The sequence below is a fragment of the Parasteatoda tepidariorum genome, chromosome 6, assembly GCF_043381705.1.
Source record: "Parasteatoda tepidariorum isolate YZ-2023 chromosome 6, CAS_Ptep_4.0, whole genome shotgun sequence".
Lineage (NCBI taxonomy): Eukaryota > Metazoa > Arthropoda > Arachnida > Araneae > Theridiidae > Parasteatoda > Parasteatoda tepidariorum.
The window spans coordinates 12,048,009-12,075,158 of NC_092209.1; the positions used below are offsets into that span (position 1 = coordinate 12,048,009).

General features: G+C 30.1%; 1 long non-coding RNA gene and 1 other non-coding gene across 2 annotated transcripts in view; both read right to left on the reverse strand.

The window, feature by feature from the left end:
- Window positions 1-7,785, reverse strand: part of LOC139425747 (uncharacterized) — a 50,101-nt gene extending 42,316 nt beyond the window's left edge. Inside the window, exons 1-2 of the long non-coding RNA XR_011636897.1 lie at window positions 7,651-7,785; window positions 3,456-3,562 (exon numbers count right to left, since the gene is read on the reverse strand). This is a non-coding gene — a long non-coding RNA (uncharacterized lncRNA). The remainder of the gene's footprint in view (window positions 1-3,455; window positions 3,563-7,650) is intronic.
- The window catches only part of LOC107437093 (uncharacterized), an 83,316-nt gene extending 57,318 nt beyond the window's left edge, over window positions 1-25,998 (reverse strand). The window contains exons 1-2 of the transcript XR_006225289.2: window positions 25,850-25,998; window positions 20,028-20,142 (exon numbers count right to left, since the gene is read on the reverse strand). This is a non-coding gene — a transcript (uncharacterized protein). The remainder of the gene's footprint in view (window positions 1-20,027; window positions 20,143-25,849) is intronic.
- Window positions 25,999-27,150: the final 1,152 nt, after the last annotated feature.

The window sequence follows — 27,150 nt, forward strand, 5'->3', positions numbered from 1 at the left end:
ACAGTATCCGAAATCGGAAGTCATCAGTTGCAAGTTTGTTGATAATAGAAATTAAAAATTATTGAGGAATTTTTCTTCAAATGTTTGGCGTGTTCTGTTCCTGAAAGATTTACTAATATTCTGGAGATTTTTTTCAAGTTCTTCGGCCTTTTCCTTAGGGAAATTTTGTTTCTTATTTGCTGCTAAAAATGGCGTCTGATTCTGTCAATGACTTTGATGGAACTAAATGAAAACGTGATAAATTAATGTCTGATATTTACAGGCTCCCGCTAGACGGCGTACTCGAGTGTTACGATCGCGAATTTAAAAATGGGTCCTGTATCAGGGCACCCACTACTTTCTCGTGCTTAAAAGCTGAAATAATTTCAATTATTTGCCAGCTTATTAAACTATCAATAAATAAATAAACTTAAAATGTCTTAAGTAATACATTTAGTTCATTTTTCAGTTCTTACTAGTTCTGAACTTGTGACTGTTATTTCCGTAAATTTAGTATACTTTAAAAACTTCATTAAAAGTACTGATAATGAATTTTTAACAAAATAATTGCAAATTTGCATTCAATTTAAATCAACATTTATTTTACAACTTGAAATATTTTAAGTCAGCAATTTGAATGAATTGTAATTAAAAATAAGCTTATAAATCCGATATAGGCTTTTAGCTCGAATAGAAGTAAATTAAATTTTACTTAATAATATTTTTCCCCCACTTTTATTGAAGATCGTTGATTAAAATCAACATGCATTTGATACTTAAATTATCAGTTTTTTATAAATGAGACTTCGTTGTATCATTATCAGTTTGTAACTGATATAAAAAAATAGCACTGACTCATCTCTGAATTGTATGACAGAGCCTTCCAGAAACATATAAAATTTAATTTTTAATATTTAAATCTTTCTGTATTTATTTATATTTTTAAGGTCACGTATCAAGCAAACAATATAATTTCACAAATAATCTTATGCAAGCATAATAAGCGTAATAAATCTATTTCGCAAATTTATTTATTTCGTGTAATCTCTTCGTTTTAGTTACCAATTTTCTCCCTCAAAGCAGACATTTCTAATGTGATCAGAAACAAATGCAAAGATCAAAAAGCTTTTAACCAATCAAGTCGGGTTTCGGCATTAATTCCTATCTATGATACCAAAATTTTATGAGTACACGACATATAAGAAAGAATAAATGCATCCATTGTAATGGAGATTTGCCATAAAATAAGTCGAACTTAGTTCTGAAAGAATGAATCTGAATGTAATGGCTGTATTCAGATAATAATAGATTTTTTTTTTAAACGTAGACATAAAGATGGAATTAAGGAATTGTATTTTTACGGCAGTTTTTCTGCAATAATGACTTATTAAATGGATTATAAGCAGGGCGGATCTCATATAAGCAGGTCGTAACTTTAATTTTGGCATTTCCTGAATGGAATAATCAACATACACTGATAGTACCTATTTACTTACATTATACTTACCTTATAATATAAAAACATATATCTATATATATTCTACATAATTTATAAAAGTAGCTGTAAAAAATTTATTAAAATTTAAGTTATTAGGAATATTTTTTGATATATGAAGAATTATTATAAAGTAGCAGTGGCTTGCAACTCAACCCGCGTACGTTTTCATTTTCTCTGTATGTAAGGTTTTATTTTGTAACAAAAATTGTTTTTCAGCGGTAAATTTTAGCCTGGTTTGTGTCAATTTCTTAGCTAGCTAAACCTCCAACTTTATCAGCACACAAAATCACGAAGATATGTTGCTTAGTTTTTACGTGAAAACGACATAAACAGACCGACAATACACTATGGTTTTATATATAAACTTATTTTCGCTATTATAATATTAGTAGCGGAGTAGGGGTTTTATAGTGCACTATTTTATTCCATTTACATATTAATGAAATTAAATCGTATGGTTCAGAAAATTGTGTAAATGGTAGGCATTCGCTTTGTGGTCGCAATACAATTTGAACTTGTAAGAACTTGCGCATAATGATACACCAGTATCATCATGTTACATGTATGCGCGCAGTAAAAATTCTTGTCTCAAAGATTCGTGAACTTTCACTGACTTGCTCAATTCGCCAGTCTATAAATATGAATGTGAGAGACAAATACGCTTATTTGTATCCCGAGTCTTGAAATGGAAAGTGTTAACAAAATATTTTTAAAAATATGAACTGATATTTAGTCACATACAAGTTACAGAGATACCAAATTGCTCCGCTTTACAGATTAGCATTTTCTGGCGGTAACGAAGTTTAAGTTATTTTTAGTTTATTATTTTTAATTTAAATTAATTTTTCCGCCACTGACTATCGAAAATTATAAGAATCATATTACATTCAACTTAAAAGCATGAATTATTTGGTTACTGCTTCTTAAAGTATGAGTAACTATGCTTATTTTACAAGTTATACTATTTAATTCGCAACCATTTTATTGAAACTTTTCCAGAGAGCGGAGCAGTTGGCATCCTTGAAGTTACAGTGAATCAGTGTCATTTTGTTTGAGATTGCTCGGAAAAAGTATTTACATTATTTTTTATAAAATTTTAGGTTCGTACTCGTGGTTAGGAAAGATAGATAAATTAAGACGATAATGATTTGAGATATTAGTAGTTTAACATTCAAATCATGCAAAATTACACACTGGACTAAATGTCTTATTTAAATAGATTAATTTTATCTACAGTTAACTAATGCCATGTCCGAATCTAAAAAGAAATGTAGACTGCACAGTGCTGATTATTTGAAACTTGGCTTCATTCCATTATTGTCGGACAAACAATTGCCTTTTATACTGTCACTAAAAACATTTATTTATTGCTTAGTTACTAAATTTAGTTACTATGACAGGTACTAAATTTTAATTTGGTTTGTTTTATCATGAATTTAATTACAGATGTCTAAAATTAACATCTGTTTTCTTCTTAAGTTTTTCCCACTACAGTTAGAAATTAAAATCTTTCACAGTGAGTAACACTATACCAGCTGTTAAAAATACATTTGAAATTGATGAATTTACAAAAATGTAATATCAGGTAAGCAGGGGGTCGACCTAAAACCGAAAAACATGGCGAGGGGTCTACGAGACAAAAAGTTCGGGAACCACTGGTCCAGATACTCAGAACAAATTAAATCTAATCATTGCTTACTTCGAGATGAAAACTGCTGTAATAAACGATGAAAATAGTTATTACGGAAATTTTCTTCATTGAAGGACTTCATTACTTTATTTTGATTTGAAAATTTGGAAAGCGCGATACTAAGTACTAATGCAATATTTTATAATTTCTTTTTCTTTCCAGGATATGCTCGATATATTGTTAATAGAAATATACTTTCTTTAAAAAAAAACGCCATTTCTATTGTATGTTTTATTTGCCATTTCTATTGTTGCTTAAGTATGTTTTAAGATGAAAAAAAGTCCTTACTAAGTTTTTCGGCCCCCTCTCTAGCCTTTCTACAATCTACTGCAGCGAAAGTAACTGCAATCAAGCTGAGAACAAGTAAAACGTAGAAAACCTTCATTTTTGATTGGCTGAAAAAGATAAACAGAAGTTACTAAGCAAGTTCAAATAATTTTAAAAAATATCATTTCAATGTTTAAAATTAACATTTTAATTCTTCAGCATCGTTCATTCTTAGATGAAGGGAAATTTGAAGCCTTTAAATTTCTTTAAAAAAAATGTCAGTTAACCAATTTATTGCCGTGCCCGAACAATCAGCTCCTACATCAGAAAGCCTCCACACGGTATTTTATAAGCAGTCTGCTCATACTCATTGAAAAGTGGACTAATTGTGTTCATGAATCCATTTTCTATTTTAAAAGTACTTGAAAAAGATTTATCATATATATTTGAGAATTGAATCTGTAGTAGTTGACAAGTGAATAAGACAAACCTATCATATTAATAAATTTTTAAAAAAAATTTAAGATATAATTGCTACCACTTTCTTATTTTTACTAGATTGTGTATTAAATGGCTCTTAATATTCATAGTGTTGGAGGCGTTGCTCAAACACAGTTCTGGTGCTGCGAAAGGGGGCTTTTTGATTTGTTCATACGCCAATAAAGCTTTTTCTTACACCAAAACACTATTTTGCCAGACTTCATCACATTTCTTACTTGACAGAGTTTCTAATGGACGTCTTTAGTAATCCATTATTGTTTATTGAGACAACATTTATTTACAGACTTGTGTGCTCAATTAGGACGAATAAACCTTTGTCAAGTAGAAGGCCAGATAGCACAGAGACAGAGAAATACAGCACCAAAATATATACTGGGCAACAACTGGATTCGAACCCGCTATCTCGTTTCGAACAGAATTCGGCTGGTGATTTTGCCTGGCAAAAGAGGCTTCTTAGTTACCCAAATGGGATTCAATTGTGAAAACTAGAGTGCCTGTATTAAAAAGAGTAATGACAATATTCAAGAGAGCATGCGCTGCCGTCATATTTTTGTCCAAGGGGGTTGCCAGATGATACACCGAAATTGGCGCCACTCGCTCATTTGGTGTTATTCTGAAGGTTCTGTTATTCAAAGAGTATATACTAAAGTAGAGTGGTGAAAACTACTTCAATGATAAGTTTTACCGCTTTTCCTTTAGACGGGGAATTTTGGAATTTGAGAAACTTTGTTTTCATATGTTCATNTGATACACCGAAATTGGCGCCACTCGCTCATTTGGTGTTATTCTGAAGGTTCTGTTATTCTAAGAGTATATACTAAAATATCAATAATATAAGCTTTAAGATTGGAAAACACATGATATCAGATTTTTTAAGAAACATTGAAAGAAAAATTAGCATCTCACATTGTTAAAAATTAACGTCAATGAAAAAAAAAGGACTTATGAAAAAGACTTCAGCTCTAAATAAATACCTTAAATAAAATATAAAAATTAATAACGATTATGTTATTCATTTCAGAAGTAATAATCAATAAAATAAATAACATAATTTATTATTATTTATTACTTTTTCAGGAAAAAATTATCGCATATTCTCCTAAAAAGGTATTGCTTATTTCAACAAATTGTAAACAAAAATTTCGATAATTAGTTGAAATTTAAAACAAACTAGTATTTAATCAAGTTGGTAACGAAAAGTAAGCAAATGCTACTTGGCGAACATTGTAACGCACCAACATTTCAAAGTAATATCGCCAAACTCTGCACTTCTGAAGTTTTGATAAAAAAGATGCTCAAATCTTAAAATTTATAAGTAATTTAGACAGAAATTATGTTTATTTAAAGTAAATACATTTATTCTTATGTAACCGTTAGTTATTTCATCACCTTGTTCTCTTTATAATGAGATAAACAAAACTTTGTATGCACGCATGTAAGTAATAATAAGGATAAATTCAAATATTCAAATTTTCAGCCATAATTTTTACATTTACTGTAACCGTGAAGTTTCTTATTGAAAAAATGTAAGTAATGAACTTATTACATGCCTTTATTAATGCAGGGCATAAATTTCTTGAGTCAGATAATTTTCACTCCGTGTAATTCCAATGGCGAATTTTCCACTCTCGCCTCCGGCTGTAAAGTTTTTCTTTCCACCAATCAGGAATCGTTTCTCCCTTGTCCACACTCTTTTACTCTAGGCACTCTAGTGAAAACTACTTCAATGATAAGTTTTACCGCTTTTCCTTTAGGCGGGGAATTTCGGAATTTGAGAAACTTTGTTTTCACATGTTCATTGAATTACGAATTTGTCCATTGCGAATAATATTTTTTCGTAATTTTGTCATGAGAGAAAAAAAAAATAAATTAAGAAGATTGATCGGGGACAATAAGTCGTTCATGCTAGAATGCAATTCTGATGTATCAATATTTTAAAATAGTATAAAATAGTATGTTAGTATTGAAAAAAACATTTTTTTTCTAGTTTACCCCTACAAGGTTGTTTTTTTAGCTCCATGCCATCTTTAGAAAAAAAGCCAACTTTAAGTGAAAATGCCTACAAATAAAAGGTATATAAAATTAATAAATGAAAAGCTTAAAACAGTTTTGATGACTGATTTACTTTCATATGATCGAATTGAATAAAAAAAAAATTTAAAACTTGGATTACTTTTTGTCACAATATGACAGGAAAATGAGACAGTTATGTGGTTAAGTAAGTCAACCATGAATTAAACATTTTGTCAACGATTTTAATTGTAAAAATATCAAATTTTAATGTTTGAAAAAAATTTAAAAGCTTTAAATGCCATTTATTAGGCTTTTCTTCTATCCCCAAACTCTATTATTTGAACCTTCAACTTACACAGAAAAGCCAACTTACGCCGTTTCGCAAAAAAATATTTTCTAATTGTAACGAAATTTAAGTAATTTGTTTCATTTTAAGTCATTCTTCCACCACTGCATATCAAACATTCAAAGTATCTTTTAAAGAATATGCGCAATTATCGTTAATCTACAAGTTTTACTATTTAATTCGCTACCAATTTATAACTTTTGCAGAAAGCGGAGCAGTTGGTATGCCTGCTTATAGATTTAAGAATCTTAGAAACAATGGTAACAATTATGTACAGCAGTGGCATCCCTGTTAAAATCATTCTCTTCAAATGCAACAGAATCTGCTTACTTTTAGAAAATATCATTTCTAGTGTTAGCAAAGATAATTTGTTAATGTTTAAATAAGTTAGAATTAAAAAATATAACAACCACTAACTACAGATACATAATTTAAACCAATATATTAAACATCAACTAGCAAATAACTGCACAAGCCTCTAAAAACTACAGAGTTTTTGTACATTTAAAAAATAATTTTCCTTGCAAGCAATTTTACAATCGAAATTTAACTTAATTAATTTAATTTTAATTTAGCTTTAATCATTTACTTTAATTTTATTAAATTATTTTAATTTTATTAATTTATTTTATTAATTTTATTTTATTTTATTAAAATTGAACTTATTTTTCTAGATTAAAACTGTACAATTGAATTTAACATTTAAAAACTAAATCTTTTAGAATTTTTGATAATTTTGCCTACATTTCAATAGCTTCTCTACGGAACAGATGGAAAAAAGAGGTGTTTCATATTATTTTTTAAGTGACTTTCATGCAGTGGTGTGGAAAATATTTTTTAGAAAAATTTCATAAAAATCATACATTAAATCAAAAACTTATCTTGCACTGAAAGAAATTTTTCCAAAAGCATAAAAAGTTTACAGCTGTTTAAATAAGAATAAAAGAAATTTCGCCAACCACACAACTTAGATAGAACAAAATTAAAAGATATATTAAAAATCACGTAATTCTTTAGCCGTGAACTTAAGTATTTTATACGTTTCATGGTCTGAATAGAGTAAATGGCCTCACGGATGAGTGGTGCTGCCATCTCTCGGTGGGTTTCTGTGCTAAAAGTATTCTTTATTTTTATACTTAATTCGCTTACTTAACGCTTCCTGAATTAATTCACGAAAAGGCCACTGACTGGCGAGTTTGACTTATTCAAGTGTCATTCGAAACAATAGAACTCAATTTCTTTTTTACTTAAGTGCATCAAATCTGGAAAACAAAAATTTTGGTGAAAGCTGAAATGTTGAAGCACTGTCTTAAACATTAAACATGGCAATTAAAAGTTTAGGAAAAAATTACTTACGGTGAGTTTATAAACAATTCTTCGATAAAAAATACTTTCCAATACTCGCAAAATGTTTTTACTACTTTCGTGCTAGTAGGAAAAACTATTAATTCATTGCAGAAAAATGTGAATTTATATATGAAACCTGTCAACTCGAAGTCATTATGCTTCTATTAGTTATAATTACTGTCTAGAATTTTGCATAAATGTCTAGTCTTGCAAACGCAGCATATTTGTCACTATAAAAATAAGAAATTAAAAAAATTGTTAACTCAAAATATAGTATAATTAATATATGTGAATGCATTATTTAATAATGATTTGAATTTTTCGCTTGTCAGCAGCACGTTATTGCATGTCATATTTATAAGAAAACAAATAATACTTACCGAAATCGATAAAATTTAAAGCCACGTTTTTAAAATATTTCCTAATTACTTCATTACCTGATCAAAAAATATTGAAAATGTAAACAATTTTCACATTAATTGGGTTTTGCTTTTTAAACAATATCAACTCAAATTGTTCAAATAAAAAGAATTCTTACTCAGAAATATGTTAAATTCTTGGAAGAAACAAAATATATAAGAATTTCTTCAAGTATATTAATAAAAAATAAAAACAAAATATTTTTTTAAAATCAAAAGTTTAATTGAAGATATCATATACGGATACGGGACAAAATGTTGAACCATTTCTGTACTAATTCTATATAATGTATCTTTCTTTTAACTGCAAATATTTTGGACAGTTAAAAAGGCCAAAAGTGTAGTTTCAATTTGTTAGATCAGGTTTAAAGCTTTTAGAAATGGTGTTATTTTTAACTATTAGAAATTACGATCGACCAAAATGAGGAGAAGTTAATAACGCTTTTCCTTTTTCAAAAACTTTTTTTTTAACTTGTTTAATTGTTTAATAATTTGTTTCCTTTTTTTATTCGTTTAGTAACTGCTTTCTATACTTTATCCATGTAAAGAACTACCCTAGCCAATCGTCTGAAGTAGTGGGGGTTACTATGGTTACGGGGTTTAACTATTTCAAGCAGTTGCGTGCCAATTTTTTTTTTACTGGGGGGGGGGGGGNGGGGGGGGGGGCGAGGAGCCAATGCAAAGTCTCGATTGCCCGTTTAATATCGTAAAATTAGTTGTATTATAATAATGTTATTTTTAAATATATCTGTCTTATAGTTTTCCCTTTTAAATTTGAGAAATAATTCACGTTTATAAATTTTTTATGTGCGTAACATCAATTTTCTCGTAAACAAGTTTATAATAATTGAGAGTGCACAAGTAGTTGCAGAGTTGTACTTAAAAACTAATAAAGTGCACAAATAATCTTAGGAGAATCCAAAATTTGTCATTTTTCAAACTATGAAACTATTATTTGAAGTGGAAAAAAATCGTTTAAGGTTTATATGAGCTAATTTCCGAGTCCAAGCAAAAACATTCCTTGCTGCTCATTCACTTAAAATTATTAAATAAACACTAGAGAATTAACTAACTTAAGTTTTTAATTTATAACATATCCATAATAAACAATTTTATAGGCATTACTTCCTGTGAATTAAAACTCTAAACCTAAATTATATTATACACTTCATATAGTTTTTATGTTTGTAAAATGAAAGCAAAGCGAATCTCCCTACACAATTTTGATTTTAGTAATTGGAATTTCATTAACACGTTGAGCGCCGTGTCAGTCATCGGTGGCTGGCACTGAACTTTCCATTTAGGCCGCAACAACCACCGGTGGCTGACACTGAAATTACATTTAAGCTGCGTCTGCCACCGCTTGCTGACACTGACCTTTCACATAGGCCGCGAAAAACAGCTGGCTAACAGCGTATAACATGATATAGAACTATAAAATGTACACTCTTTTATGAAATTGCAGAAAATTTATTCAAAAACCACTATTTTTAAAAAATTCGCAGGCATATATAATTCACCACTTTTTTCAGATAAGTCATGCTAAACCTTTTATAAACTAGCAAAATCTGTCTATATTTGCAAATTTATTTTGCAATTATTTACCGCGTGACCTGACGAGCTAGCCATGTAAAATTAGCGTGGCATTCAAAGTGTTAAGTTTCAATTTTAATGGTTTGAAACTAATATGTTGATTACTTTGAAGTTGAAGAAGAAAAAAATTGTGCACACAGTTATAAGACTCGTTTATACGAAGAAAATTTAATAGAAAATATAACTTTGTAAGAATAAATATAATTACTTAATTTTAATTAATAATAGTCGCAAATGTATAGAAGAGTAAAGTATGCAAGTCTTCATCCTATTTTAAACTATATTATTAAATGAAAAAAACAAAAACATTTACGCAAAATCGGCAAAATAGTTTTGGGAATACGATATTTCCAAAATCCGATATCTTTGAAATTTGTGTCCCCAGTAACAGTTCAGTCGCTTTTGTTCAAATTTTGTTACTTGAAATTGCATCATTTAAAATGACATAAAAATTTCTATACTCTACAGAACAAAACTTTTCCCATCACAAATTAAATAATAATGACTTATCTATGATAGTATATTTTTTGCATGAAATTTTTGGAGAAAGAGTTTTACAATTATTCGAATTTTTTATCCACCTAAACAGTTCCAGATACACCGAAAAATGAAAGGGAAAATGAAACTAAAAGCATTGGAACTTTGACTAAACAATTGGAACAATGTTTTCGACATGGCGATCACTTCAACATTGTGATAGTACTAGTATATTGTGATATTTTAAGGATTAAAAATCCAAATTCGTTAGCACTAAAAATGTTTATTCAGAGGAAGTATATTTTTGTGCTTGAGGTTTTTCTTAATTTAATATAGTAAAATTTCTAATTTAAAATATCGTCAGCACAAATTATTTAGCATATTTAAGATAACAATTGGAACATGAACAATTGGAACAATAGGAGAGAATTTTCATTTTAAGACATCCGGAAAATTAATTATTAGAAGAGAAATTGACGCTGAATGCAGTAACTATAAAATCGATGATGGCTCCCGATTTCTTCTTTGCCCAGGGATTTCTTTTTTTCTCTTTCAGTCAGAATCTTAAAATAAATTATAATTTTTTTTGTATGCATAATTTTAAGATTAATATCATTTTTGCATATTTTTAACTTTACGAAATTATTTTTAAGAAATAACTTGTTTTTCGTACATACATTTTGAAATTTTAAAAAATTTACTTAAATAAATTTTTAATTGAGTAAATAATATAGTTTATTTAGTCAATTTTATATCATAGTCAATGTTGCTATTTTGACACTTCAAATTTTTTAAAAAAAATATTTTTTTCGCAAGATTGAAGGGGGGGAAAAACACACGTGTCTAAAAGTTTTACGTAAAGAACATATCTGGAAATTTTCAACAAAATCAAGAATGTCAAATATCCAAATGACTTATTTTATTAAATTTTAAAAAAAAATTAAAAAATGAATAAATTCAAGCAATTCAAGTATTATTTGTCCCAGGAGAATAAGTTGGACAATTAGGCATAAATGGCATTTATTAAATAGTGAAAAACAATAATCACGAAGATAAATTTCCAAACATTGAGATTTCATTTTAAAAAATTTTATCAGTCATGATAAATAATTGTAGTAGCGAACGTTCAGTCTCCAGACTGAAATTAATAAAAAATGAGTTAAGAAATAGTATGACTCAAGAAAGATTGAGTCATTAGTCAATTATGAGCATTGAATATGATGTCTTAGAGGAATTTGATTTTGATGATGTGATGGAAGACTTCGCCTCTCAAAAAGAGCGAAAAGTATTGTTACGTTAAATTTTCGATAAAAATAATGTAAGCTCTTATAATTAATATAATAATTTAAGCTTTTACAATTAATACAATAATATAAGCTTTTAAAATTAATATAATAATATAAGCTTTCATAATTCATTTATATGTTTTTTACACTAAAAGTAAAATAATTTTTAAAAATTATTCAAAATTTATTTTTATTATTAGTCCTTTTAGAAGCCTCTTATTAGAAGTCCTTTTTATTGTTAATTACTATCAAACTTTATACAAAATTTTTAAAAAATTGATTAACTTTTTCTAACCATTTCAGTGAAATAGACAATTTTCAGAAATACTTTCCTTTTTTTATCCGGCAGCCAAATGTATTGCTGTCAGATACCTTTATTAAATTCTTCAAAGGAAGGATTGACATAATAAATTTTTCAAGAGAGCAAAATTAATCTTAAATTTTTTTTATTTTCCGAAACGGTAGTTTTTAAAATTTGAATTACCTCATTTCTATCTCAACATTTGCCCCGTAAAAGGAGGCAGTATTTATTTAAAATTGCATTTTTAAAATAATTTAATAATTCATATCCCTTAAAATTCAAAATTTTTTAAACGTTTTCACAAAATTAGTAATACATTTTAAATAATTATTTAACGCTACTTTTCGCATAGAATATACTTTGGGTAAATGAATTTAATTGCGAAACACGCAAAAAATAAAATTAAGAGAACTAAACTTTTGAACGCTCTCATGGGAATTGGACTGAATTCTAATTTGACGGTAAAGAAACTTAATAAAAAATGTGCAGTTATATGACTTATTATTTTTCTTAAAATATTGTCTGCTGCACTAATCAATTAGTTCAATTAATTAATGCAAATTTACGTTTTGACCATTGAATCAATAAGATCGGTTTTGAAGTTTAATTCCGATCAGTAGTTTATATGTTATTCAGAGTTCTTGTATTTTTGCAACAAAAACAATATACAAACGAGATAAAGTTAAAACTAAACACTTTATGCAATAAATGCTAAATATGAAGCTGTTTTAATAATCATTATTTATTTCAAAATTTGAATCTTATTTAAATAGTATGCATATCCATGTTTGCTACGGGTGACTAAAATTACAAAAAAGTGTTGATTAAAATTCAGAATTTTAATAAAAGAGATTCTCAAGTTTGTTTTTTAAACTTGATTAGTTCGCAAAATGTTGCTATTGATAAAAGAATCACGGAAAAAATTGTTTGTTCACTATAATAATTAATTCATTGTACTCACCACTAAAAATGACACCAAATACATCGAGTAAATGCTAATTTTTATCAGTATGACAATGTCACATTTTCGAAAAAGATATTTTATGTATCAAAATGGTAGATAATAAAAAAGTTTTTTTTTTAAGTTATATTTTATGTTATTAATATCTCCTTTAAGATCTAATGATTAAAGTTTAAAAAACGAAATAAAAAAACAGCCTTCTCACAAACATCTTCTATTCTTGTGTTGAAGATAAATAACTTCCTAAGGAGTAGTGGGAAGGGGGTAAATCAAATATTATAATTTTTTCTAAGCTTCGCAAAGATATTTCATCTTCTGAGAACTAACGCGTCATTAACCTACTTCCAGAGATTTAAAAAAAATTGTCTAAAGAATAATCATTCAACACCGACCTGATGATTATCTACAAAACATTCCCCAACAACAATACGGCATTTGAAAGAGCCTCTCAGCTATAATACAAACTATCAACATACTGGAATATATCAGTAAGCCAAATACACATACGAAACTGTCCTTATACTCATGCTCGACGTCACTAAGGCGTTCGATGGAGTGTGGTATAAGGGGACTTATAAATATAATCAATTACATCTTATTTGCATTTCTAATAATGTCCTCGTTATCTTAAACTTGTATCTCACTAAACGATAATTTGGAACCAAAATCAATAATACTTTCTCTTCATACAGAATCCTTAAAAGAGCGTGCGTCGAGGTAATATTCTTAGACCCTTATTATACTTAGACTCTTTATTTACTGCTGATTTCCCCATCAATAATGAAAATCAAAACAACACTGCTCTGTATGCCAATAACATCACAGTTATCACGGAATCAATTAAACGCAGGCTGGCAGTTGATTCACTTCAGAAAAAAAATTAAAGCCATCGCAGCTCTAAGTGGGAAACTAAACTATATCCTGATAAATACCAACTCTTAGTTTTCAATACAGAGGACAAAAGACGTAAAATTGTAAAGCTCACATCAACAATAATATTTTAAAGGAAGCCAAATGTGCTACCTGGGTCTTAAACTCTTTATTTAATGCCAAATTGCAACTTGGTCTTAGATGCAAAAGACCTATCTTAAAAAAGCTATTTACTTATGCTTTTTTTTCACTTACCACCCTTCCTATCTAGAAAACTTTTTTCTACATAGGATAGAATTCTGGGTCGCCTCGTCTGTGCACCATAATGCATCAGTTATAACAGCATCAGATCCGACTTTTGTTGGACAATTTTGATATACTACACTTCAGTCAGAGAGGCCAACTGCTGCGGACACGGCATAATAATTTTTAAAAAACCTAAATAACCAAAAAGAAAATTTTGCAAATATTTGACTATTTTCGCTTGTTTTTTAAATAGCATAGCATGACCGAAGCATACCTGCCAACTCTTTTGGATTTTCCGGAAGATTTTATTTTCATATTTAAAGTGGTAGTAAATATATACTATTTTTTTTTATAAATTTAATTTTTAAATGATTTTGATCACCACTATTCTTACAAAAATTAAGCACATATATTAATATGCGTTACTANTGCCAGGAATATTTAGGAAGCATACATTCTACTACCACTTTAAATATAGAAATGAAATTTTACGCCAAATGCGCAAAAGTTGGCTAGTAAACAGGATTCTTTTTCCACAGCTTTTACCTTTTATGTACTCAATAATGAGACAGTTGCGCAAGCTACATGATAAAAAAGTTATGTATGTAATGAATAATAAACTGACGATCTACGATAGCACTTGTTCGCAGAAAGCGTGCTGTGTGATACTGCGTTAATACTGGAGACTCATTATAATTATTCATAGCTCCCACTTAAATTGAATAGGTGCTACACTGTTTAACTTAGGGAAATTACAAAGTTCACATAGCAAAATTATGTTAATTGAGAAATAATATTGGCAAAATTTTTAAAAAATAAGTGGTAGAAATATTTTGTCTTATTATTTGTTTAAAAAAATCTTTTTTTAAAGGTAATTTAGATAACGTTGCCAAACCTTCAGTTTCTATAACCCATCGAATTAACGTAATAACTTGAATGATTACACGTGACTTTTCTAAATCGATTCATGAATGCATTAAATGCATCTTAACTGCATTAAAGATAACTGATTTCCTATTTCAAGCATGCCACTGTAGACTAAAATTCAAAAAGTGGTAAAAAATTAATTCATTTTAATTTATTTATTTAATCACTCAATGAGAACTACCGCTGTGACTAATATTTCCAATCATTCTTATTTTATCTTATAACCGTCCTTGAAGAGATGACAAAAATTTTGGGTCTGTGACTACTAATGTTCAACTCCAGTGTCTTATAATTTTGAACCTAATCCAGAAGACAGGAGCACTTCTGGACCAAGTATTGGATAAAATTTGCCTTGGTGCAGGACTTTTGGATGGAACTAAACAGCATTTGCGTTATATGGAGATGAAAACCACGTACAACTTAGCTCGACGGCAAGGAGACTCAAACTCATGATCCGTCTACCGGGGATATTTTACGTCAGTCCTGTGGTCGGTGCAAACCGGAAGTGGAATTCAAGCAGCCATCGTTAACCTCATTGAAAGGCAGAGCCATCACAGCTCAATTATTCTTAAAATAAAACCTTTATATGCATTGAACCCAAAGTCGCAGCCGTTGGGACGATAAGTTGGTAATAGTGTGATATTACCAGGATGCCTGTGTCATCACTATAACAAAGTCGCAGACAAAGTTGTTGCCAGACTATCTATTGCTTATATAACCATTCCTTTGTGGTTGACATATTTTTGTTAGTCTCAGGTAAATATGTAAATAGTTGTATCTATTTTATCTATTATTTTCTATTTTATTGCACCTGCATAAAGGTTAATATTATTCTGATCCCTGCAAATATTATTGTATTCTTATCCAGTTCTCAATCTCAATTATGCTTAATTTCTTATTGATTTCATCATATGGTCAACCAACTGGTTTCCCACTATGACTTTAGTATTTGGTACATGGCATCCCCTCTTTAATCTGATTCTATTCCCACTTCACACATCCCCCTATCCATTATTAATCTCAAAAATCAGACGAATCAGTTAATGCCGTTTAGTGGCAGCGTCCTGAATTTTGAACTGTGATCGAACGTTTTTTTTTAATTCACTTTCAAAGGTAAGCTGAAAACAATGTGCTCTAATGAATGGCTAATTTTAACCTCGTTTAAATAAGTTCTGAATTTTGTTTTAGGCACCACATTTTGTATTTTTAGTCAACTCGAATTATGCATAAAATGCAAGTTAAAATAACTATTATCTTGTGATATCAATTATTCTTTTAATTGTTTGCAATATTTGTAAAGAGTTAATACTCCAATTTATTTAATTTAAGTAAAATAGCATTTAAAAAATTCAAACTTAAAATACTGATCTTTATAAATCTTTCGTGTTTACTTCTCGCAGTTTTATATATATATATATATACACACACAAAAATGATAAAAAGAAAACAAAAACGAAGAAAATAAAGAAAACAATAAATTTTAAAAAATAATAATGACAATTAATAAAAAAATTATTTATTGTCAACTTCTTTAAATTATCCAGTATAATATTACCTTGCGTACATCTATTTTCGGGCCGCCCATCTTTGGTAACTAACAAATCAAACTCACTTCAGTACCGCTTTTACCTCAATTTGCGTTTCTGTTTTCATATTTTGTAATCTCGCAATCTTGCTCCGAAAATATTTTAAATCATTCTTTAAAAAATTTCCCGTTCATGTATGTTCATCTGAATACGCTACTCGCTTTATAGATTTCGTTTTATGTTTCATTCTATTTTTTCTTTACATATTATTTTCTGATTTTATTTACGTGATATTTTTACTTAATGTGTTCTTTTTTATTTGTTGTAAAACACTTGTCTAGTAGAAAAACAATCAGTCCAAGTTAGAGATGGCCATTACATAGATACATCTAGGGTAATAGCCGGTTTCGAACCCGCTACCTTCACGCCGTAAAGGCAAGTTTTTCATACATATGTAGGAGTAGTTTAACCCTTTCGAAGGCCGTGGTAAGTATACTCACCACCACTTTTTTTAATCGACATTTTTTAGTTTAAGAAACTATTCGTAAGTTTAAAAAAACGTATAAAAGTTATAAAATACATAATTCCTTTTGAAGTTTCTAGCATTTGTAAAATTCAGTTTATAAATAACGAAAATAAAAGTCAATAAGTTCCTATTAGGTCGTGGTAAATATACTAACCACCAACAAAAAAATATCTCATTAAAATTTATATAAATTTTTTATATGTTAAATTAGTTTTTCTTCCCCTTATATCAATTACGATTTTTATATCAATTTCAATTCTAAAAATACTTTTAATTTATTTTTACTGTCTTATCGTTATTTCATTTGAAATATTAAACCGCGAATTTCGCTACTACTCGCAAACAAATTCAGCTTCTTTGAGCTCTTACTCAAGGAGTCTAAAATGGTGTTCAAGGAAAATTATTTCAAATAATACACTAATTCAGACGAAATTCTATCATATTTTTCTTCTTTGCTAGGCAACTAAAAACGTTTAAAAACATTCTTTGATTTTCCCATTCAGTACGGGAGTTTTTTCTGTGGTAACCGAAGGCAAACTCGAAACCACTTTCTTTATAAAGGCACTTCTCACAATTCCAGAAGAGCCCCATGCTCCTAATTTTCCGATAGACTTATTATATTACGCTAAAGACATATATTACATTATACTTTAACCCTTTCGCGCCGACTGTCACAAATACGTGACAGCATAAAACCGCATCAATCAGGATAAAAATATAAAACTGGTAATCAAAGTATTTCTTTAGCAGTTTATTTGTGGGAGGAGTTATAATTGTTTGATTTATTTAAGTCACCAATACTTTGTTCAAAATAAAACTATTTAGTTATACTTTGAATTAACATTGATTATATATGTGAGTAAACTAACAATAATTAGAGTAATTGCAAAGTGAGTCTTTCAAATTAGTAACGACTACATTTAAGTTACCGTTTTTTATTTAATTACAACCTGATTCTGTTTTTATACGAATGCTTTTCTGAATCACCCGTCCCCAAAGGGTTAAATGTGTATATATATATATATATATATATTCAATTGTCGCGATTCAATATTCGCGTCAATTTGACTCATGAACGAATACATATAACAGCACTTACAGAGATGCCAACTTGCTCCTGACAGCAAACATATATTTTAAAGTGGTAGTTTATCAATTGTGACTCTTGGTTAAATAAATTTAAGTTAGTAGATTTTTATCCACCACTATTTCTAAATAATTCATAGACTTATATAATTCACCACTTTTTAACTTTCAAAATTTACATAGTATTTATTTACCGTTAATTAATTATTTTGGCATGTCCGGAGCAGTTGGCATCTCCGCACTTAGTAAGCAATGTAATTATATACTATAAGAAGAAAATATGAGATATATATTTATGAAATATTCTCGTGTATTATTTTTCAGTACTCGATCTAAACAACTGAAACCTTCGAAATCTGAAATCAATAGACATTCTGCTATCATTGCTTATCGGCAACAGTTGTTTATCGCTTGTTTCATTTGAGATAACGATATCGGATATAGAATCGAAGTATTGTCGGTACAATCCTATTTATTATTGATATGATGTTTGGATGTTTACTCAAAATTTTGTCTAAATTACTATCGCGTCAAATTGACGCATGTCCGTAGAGATAGTTATACCACAAAGAGTATTTCAATATTTCAACGCTTTTGAAGAAAATAGACTTCAATATATATTTACCTCGATCAATGAATAAAAGTCATTACAAGAGATAAAATAAAAATGCAAACGGGTTTTGTAACTTTCCTTATGAAATTTGAAATGCGTCAAAACGACGCAAGCGTAAACCTAGTGTTAATACTTATCTCAAGCATGGGTGAAAGCATATATAGCAAGACGGAAATCTTGCATATATAGCAGGACCCTTATATAGCAAGACGGAAAAGAGAAAAACCTGGTACGTAAAAAATTTCATTCCAGCATTTTTTNAGTAAGCAATGTAATTATATACTATAAGAAGAAAATATGAGATATATATTTATGAAATATTCTCGTGTATTATTTTTTAGTACTCGATCTAAACAACTGAAACCTTCGAAATCTGAAATCAATTGACATTCTGCGTTTGTTCTTTCTATCTTTGCTTATCGGCAACAGTTGTTTATCGCTTGTTTCATTTGAGATAACGATATCGGATAAAGAATCGAAGTATTGTCGGTACAATCCTATTTATTATTGATGTGATGTTTGGATGTTTACTCAAAATTTTGTCTAAATTACTATCGCGTCAAATTGACGCATGTCCGTAGAGATAGTTATACCACAAAGAGTATTTCAATATTTCAACGCTTTTGAAGAAAATAGACTTCAATATATATTTACCTCGATCAATGAATAAAAGTCATTACAAGAGATAAAATAAAAATGCAAACGGGTTTTGTAACTTTCCTTATGAAATTTGAAATGCGTCAAAACAACGCGTCGCGTAAACCTAGTGTTAATACTTATCTCAAGTCAGCACATGGATTTATTGGACGCTTTAAATTATTTAAATGTCATACCAAATTGTTTTATGTTCGATAATAATATTCGATGAACAGGAAATAAATATTTTCTTATTACCTGTTTTGTCTTTACAGTTTACATTATTAGTTTTTTGTAAAACTTCCTTCACTTTTACCAATATCAAATAGAAGAAAATTTATTGTAAACTATTCTCCTTCAATTTTCTGTCTGGACAAACATCGCGGCCTGAACTGACCAGTCTTCCAAAAAAACTAAAGCACTGGTTGTAAAGTTTTTAAACGGATGTTTAAAGACTCCGTACTCTACATTTCCAATTAAATACTCTGAGAACAGAAATCCCTTTTAGATATTCTCTGACAGAAATTTTTCCTTTTTTTATTAATTATAAGATTAAATGTTGAAATTTCAATTTTTTTTTCTGTTAATTTTTTATTTTTTTCAGGACTCTGCTCAGCTAACTTAATAGTGCCATAATCAGGAGTCCAACGGGTCTTAAAATTTAAATAATAATACTAATTAGAATAGCCCTTTTTAAAAGACCACTTTATCAATAAGAGGGCTGACAGACATTCACTTGAAAAATGGAGATGGTGTCTGAGATAAATGTTGTCATTATCTTTGTTTAAATGGACACTATACTGCGGAAGAAACTATTTGTGACCAATTTTCTTTCACCTGCATAAGTAATTTAGAATTGAAGGTATAGATAAAATTTGTAGCTTTCGAAACTCGCTCGAATTTTTAAATGCCGACTTACCTGCGTCTGTTACCATCTTGCGTTGAAGTCTACAGGCTGACGGAGGGAAACTAGCCAAAGAGGCAGCAATCACGCTGAAAACAACAAGAACGCAGAAAAGCTTCATGGTCCTCACCTGAAACAAGAATCACCAACGTAAAGTAGCAAATAACATTGGTTAATAGAAAGTAAAATTGTGCCGTCTACCGGGGTAACTTTAGTCACTCTAGAAAGAAATTTTGTCAAAAAGCTATTAGTTATTGGCCTTTCAGGGCTCTCTAAAAATTCATAGCTTTCTGTTAGTTGTAGTGCCCGCCAGATGAAAGAAGGCAAAAGTGTTTCCTTTTAATAATAGTTTATCAGTGTGAAAATAATTTGTAAATCGGTGGTTGAACAAGTAGTACATAAACTGCTTTGATTTTTTAACCCAAAAATGATAGTATGTAAATTTTACATATTACTTCTATTTGTGTTGCATACTATAATAACAATTGGAGGGACATTTTCATACACTGGCTTATGCCTTTTTCTAGCCGGCATCCACGCAATGCCCTGAGTATACGAGCGCCGTAATCAGTCATCACCTCCTACATCAAAAAGCCTCCATACGGTCTTTTATAAGTAGTCCGCGCAGTCTATTTAAAAAGTGAACCAGTTGTGCGCATGAACCCAAAACCTTTTATAAAAGTAATTGAGAGAAATTTGTCATATATATTTGAGAATTGAATCTGTAGTGGTTAACAAGTGAATAAGGCAAACCAATCATATTCATAAATAAAACAAATTTTTAGTCATATATTTGCTACCACTTTCTTATTTTAACTAGACTTTGTAATAAATGACTCGTTCGTAAAGTGGATATCCTTTACTGTGGTCTGATTGGACTACTTATAAAAAACCGTGTGGAGGCTTTCAGTTGTAGGAGGCGTTGAATCAGCCGGCGTCAGCAGAGTACCGTTTGATAATCTCCCCGATTTGCTTTAAGTAGCTAATACAGTGACCTCTCACCTATGCACCACCTCTTTTATGCACCTTTTTCATTTATACGACGATTTTTATAGGTCCCAGTACATTAGATATGAAAATAATGATAAACATCCTTCGTTTATGTGTCACTCTAAAAGTCAATTTTTCAATTATGCGCCGAAATTTTAGGCTTACATTTTAATTTTTTAATCATTTAAATATTTTTTTCTTTTTTAAAAAAAATGTTTTTAATTAAAAATGAAGCAAATAAGCAATCCTTGTTACAGATGAAAAGAAATATATGTTGTTAGATCCTATTGAATTTGCTTCCCCCTGTGACCTTTTCATTTTTGCTGTTTCTGGAAAGACATTCTTTCTAGAATTTTGAATAGGGTGTCTTATCTGTTACACCAACAACAATGAAAGTCCATTCATCTTTTAGAAAATGACCATTCCTCTTGTCCAGAGGTTAGTTTTACTCCCATGCTGTTTTCCAGAGAAAAAAAATACACCTGGAATACGAAAGATGAAAGAGACTGCGATCACTTACTTGCAGTCAGATGGACATTATAAGTAAATAAAAGGAGGTGATCTGTTTAGTGATATTAGTAATCGAACAATTTATTGTGCAGCATATTATGACGTCAAGTACTTTTCTTAGAAATTTATCATATGATGTTTCACCCCCTCCCATAAAACTCAAATTTTTTTGTGAAGAAGTGTTCATTTATATCTAACTAAAACTTGTGAACGATGAGAACGTGGTGGATGATACTGACGAGAATGATAAAGTTCCTCCAAATCACACAACAGTATTGGAAGCTTTAGACTATTCGTAACTATTTACAATTTAATTTTGCCTCTGAAACTCCCCCTTATCCCATTGATATGAACTGGAGAAAACTGTTTTTGAAATACGTCGGCAAAAACAAATACAATTAAGATTATTTTGTAAGGAAATAAATTGTCTTAAGGTATGTTAAATATTTTCTTTGTTTAATTATAGTACTAAATACCAAAACAGTATAAATATTAACATTTAATCTTTAGAAATATATTTATTCATATTGTCACTGCAATTTACGTTGCGATTTAGAATTTTGAAGTTTTTCACTTATGCGCTTTCTTCTCTTGGCCCCTTACACCGGTGCATAAGTGAGAGTTCACTGTATTTGGTTCACCTATTGTCACTATTCCATTCACCTATATTGGAATAATATTACTAAAAGTATATTGGATTAATACCACCAAAAGTATTGAGCTCACTTAATATGCCACAAGTTTCTTCTGTGTGTTATATTTAGAAGTGAGGTATTTGCTATCTGCAAAAATAAAATAAAATAAGGCATCTTAACTTGCAATGTGCACATGTGTACCGCTAGGTAGCTTCACTTCAGCAGCTAAGCGATATGCAATAACGAAAAAGTTAAAAAAAAAAAGGCCTTTTAGTTAGCCAATGTTACCCTGTAATCCAGAGAAAAATTGAGGTTATTAAGACACTTTGGCTATCAAAGAGTGTCCAAACGATTAATATGCGTTTCAGATTCGAACAATGTGAAATATACTGACATTTCCCATGGCTACATCATTTCAGACAAAAATGAACAAAGACAATTGAACAAAACATTAAAATTGTTGAAATATCAACGAACTTGAAAGCAAGATATTTGTGACTGGGGAATTTCTCACGAAAGAAATCACTTGCAGTATTGGCTGGCAAAAATTTTAAATGTTTGTGTTCTATCAGAGAACCAATGACTAAGGGAAGCCATTTACTTTGCTTTGAAAAGCGGGAGAATCTAGCTTTTCACAGACCAAAGTTGTATCTAAGACTTCGTTTCCAAGGAAGCGACGAAACAAATTTATTTTTGAGGAAAACTTTTTAGGATGTTAAATGTACGTTCTATTTTTTAAAAAAATTGATGATAGGCTACCTTCAAGTGACGTAGTTTGGGTATCTCGATCCCGATCGGTTGTGGAAAAGTGGCATGCATTTGCTTACGTTAGCAACTGTTCTTTCCAATCCATTTCGTGTGAGCCAAGCTCATCAAGTATCGATTCTCTTAAGAGACACATTCTAAAAATTATTTTGCAAATATTCTTTCTCAAAGAGTTCTATTCCTTCACTATATATATAATCAGAAACATAACACAAAAACAGGCACAAAGCCATGTGGAAAATAAACAAACTAATTACGCATCGAAGTTGTCAGGTATACTAAACAAAAATTTATCAATAAATAATAAATATAAGTTAAGTAAAAGAAGTAGACGAGTCAGAATTATATTTCAACAAATTCGATGTGCGATACGGCTTTGTATTTATTTAACTTATCGTTAATTAACATTCTAACTTATGTAGAGAAACTTAGCTCAACTGTAATGCGCCATCTTGCTGCTAAAGATGAGCAGGCGCTGACGTCATAGATCACATGTGTGGATATGTAAGGTCTTCTTGAAGTGCTAGAACCCAATTGAATATTATGGTCGAAATTTTAATTGAAAAACATTGGTGTATTTTATTACCAACTCCATAAGAGAACGATTCATGTTTGGCAAATATTTTTTTCCAAGACAGTACATTTAAGTTAGAAGTTGAAATATACTTTTGTGGTGTGTAATAAGGTGTGGGAAACCGTGGTAACGAAGAGGGGCGAAATGAGGAGAGTGGCTAAATCTCGTAACCTTGAGACGCCAATTTCAGTTTCAACTAGTATAAATTAGGTGGCTCTCAACGGAAAAATATGTTTGGTAAGCAGTTGCCTGACGTTTTTATTCACTAAGAAATATTTTTGATATTCACCAAAAATAACTGGCATTTTCTCAAAGGTCAATTTAAATTACCTGATGAGTGTGACTTTAACAAGTTCACTGACAAGGGGTTACTAAGAAATTTATTTAGTGATAAATTGAGTTAGAATGGGGTCACACAGCGAAAAGTGAAACATTTTTGTGCGTTACGCCTCTCTGTGTGGCGTAGTCTATTACATTTTTATCGCTTGAACAGAAAATTACAAAAACTCTTTAAATATCAAAAACTGCTTCTCTCACAGCTGCCAAACAATTGCGTTCAAAAAAAGATTCTAATTTAAGAGAGCGAGACTAAAACAGTTTGACGTTGAATTGTATGAGATCCATGTACAGTGAGTCTGTCAAATTGGATTTTCTGATAAAGAATTGAATTTGCTGGTAAAGAATTACCTCTCTGAGAAATACTAGCTCATGGCGCGTTCCTGTTTTCGTTTACATAGTAGTGTGTAGAAGCAATATCTTGCTGTCAAATGTTGCTGTGAATTAAGGAGTTGAAAGATTTTATTGCTTTAAACAGTAAGATACTTTTTTCTTTGTAACTGCATAATCGCCAAGTCGGGGTAACTTCCGGGCAGCGACCAGCGAGAAACTTTTTAAAAAAACATCACAGCAAGGGACCCACTCGAGGGATGTAATTCGTAGCCACCGCAGAGCAAGCGTTTATTCCAAGTGAATATGTCTTTGTGTTTTCTACCACTGTAGTTTTAAAAAGCAATACTCATATTAAAATTACTAATATATTCTAGCAGTAGGGAGCCGCACTAGCCGAACAGTATCACTCGCCAAACCCTGTGCAAACTGTGCAGATAGCGGGTTCGAATCCCGCTGTTCCTCTTGATATATCTTCGTACTATTCTCTCTATTTTGTGCTATCTGTTCCTCTTTTTGATAAAGGTTTGTAAAGCAGGCTTATGTGCTAAATTAAGCACATAAGCCTGCAAATGTATGCAATTCCAATAAACAAATAAATTATGTCAGAGATGCCAGCTGCTCCGGATTCAACAAACTATTTTAAAAAACGATAAGGGAAAGTACAAACTAAAATTTCTAGATTTTCGGTTAATTATGTCAATTTTTTAAGAAACTAAACACGGCTTAACTGTAACAAAAGTGACGTATCACCTAAGCCTTCGAATTATTTCGAAGTAGTGGTGAGTATAAAATCTGTAAATCGAATTTTCTAAGCCAAGAATTAAACATTATAAGATAATCACTCGAAAATATTTATTCGTTGTTCGGAGCAAGTTGGGCATCTCTGTTATGGTAGTCAAAACTATCTTGCTTCTGCGAGATAAATTCTAATAATATGCTACCATATTCTTTCGACCATAAAATAACGAACTAACCTTTCGAAAAAATGTTTGCCACTAATGCTTAATGAATTAACCGTTCAATATTCGATATACTGCAGTTTTGCAGGTGCTTAAAAAAATAAAAAAAAAGACAAAAAAGAAAAGATAAAAAAGGAAACATTGAATCAAACATTAACGATATTTTTTTTCTTGAAATATCCAATTTATAACATAAATCAGTTTAGCGCAAAACTTAAAAATTAATAAATAGCCTTGGGAAACAACTTTTTTTTCTGCATGATATTTTTTAACGGATCTTTGATATTTTCTCATCCGTGATATCAAATCTGCAATTGGTTTATCTCTACACGCTACAGTTTTTAAGCAATTCAATGACATAATCGCAACCAATATTTTTTTAAATTCACTCAAGTGATTACTTTACTTCTCCACTTCATCTGCTGAGTAGGGAGTGGTAGAAAGTAGGCAATAATACATTCCATTTTATGATGCGATACGTTAAGGTCATATGTCTTTGTTATTTTCAAAGAAACAGACAAGTGTATATTTATGTATTTAACGCAATACGCGTTCTTTATATGCTTGTATATTCAGTCAAAGAATAAACTAAGCTAAGAATATCATTTTGAAAAAATCTGTAGCTTTCGAAACAAGGCTAATTTCAAATCAGAAATACCACTCAAATACTTGCATATGTACAACAAAGAAATTGTTTCCCAGTGCAATTAACTTATTACAAACATATTGACTTACTCTTTTGATGTTCAACCAACTCAATGTGCTTTTGCAAGTAAAACAAAAATACAGTAAGCCATTTCTAATCTTCAAACTTATATGTAGAAAAATTTTCCACGAAATAATAAAAAAAACCCATGTTATTGATATTACGCAATAAAATTAGAAATGCAATATTTACTTATCGAGTTATGATTGGCTCGTTAATTTACGTACACACAGACAGCAATGTACATAGCTTTTGAGTATTTATTCAAGCCTCAAATATAACCTTAAAAGTACGACTTATGCAAGAAATTTATCTCCAATATATATTTTATTACTAGATTATGATTTAAATTTATTGATTTGCTCCATGCATTACATTCTACAAGATGGATAAAATGGCTTTCGTTTTAAAATTACGGTAATAAAAGCTGTTTGTCATTTCTATTCACGTGTGTAAAAATCGTGCTTTTTTGCTTTAAACAGAAATAATAATTTCGTGTTATTAACTTTTGGTTTATAAAACATATGCTCTAAATACTAAAGCTTTCATTCAAGCAAATGAATAAATTTCGTAATTGTATCTCTCTATTTGATACTGGAGCATTTATTTGTAAGTCACTAAAAATTACCTATTTTTTATCATCTTGCATAATCACTTTTAACTTGCAGTTTTAGCTTTCGTAAGACTTTTTTTTAAAAGGTTGCCACGCACTTGTAATTTGATGATCGTGCTCAGAAGGACATTTTTTTTTCAATTGGGTACTTGCAACTTAAGAAGAAGGACACTGAAACACAAACACTTAGACTATAACTTCAGCGCCAGGTGATTGTTTACAAACAAGATGGCGTACTGAAGTCGAGCCAAATCTCGCCGCATAAGCTAGGGTGTTAATTAACGTGAAGTTAATTAAGTACAAAGTCGTATCGCATATCGATTTTGTCGAAATATAATTCTTTCTAGTCTGTGTCTTTTATTTTGCCTATATTTATTTGTTTTCTATTGCAACTGACATGTTTGTTTTTCGAATCTGGCAACTTCGTTGTCTAATTAGTTTATGTTCTAAATGGCTTCGTACCAGTCTTTGTGTTAAATAAGAAATGAATAGCAAAATAATTTAAATCTTTTTTAAAGAATATGGAACACGGGATAGGCTTACTCAAAATTGAATGGAAAGAACAGTGGCTAACAAAAACAAATGTCACCGAGACACTTAAGAGAATTGACATTTTATGGGCTTGGGTTACTCGAAATAGAGTGAAAAGAACAGTTGCTATCTTAAACAAATGCCACTTTTCGACAACCAATCAGAATCGGGTTACCAACAAACACT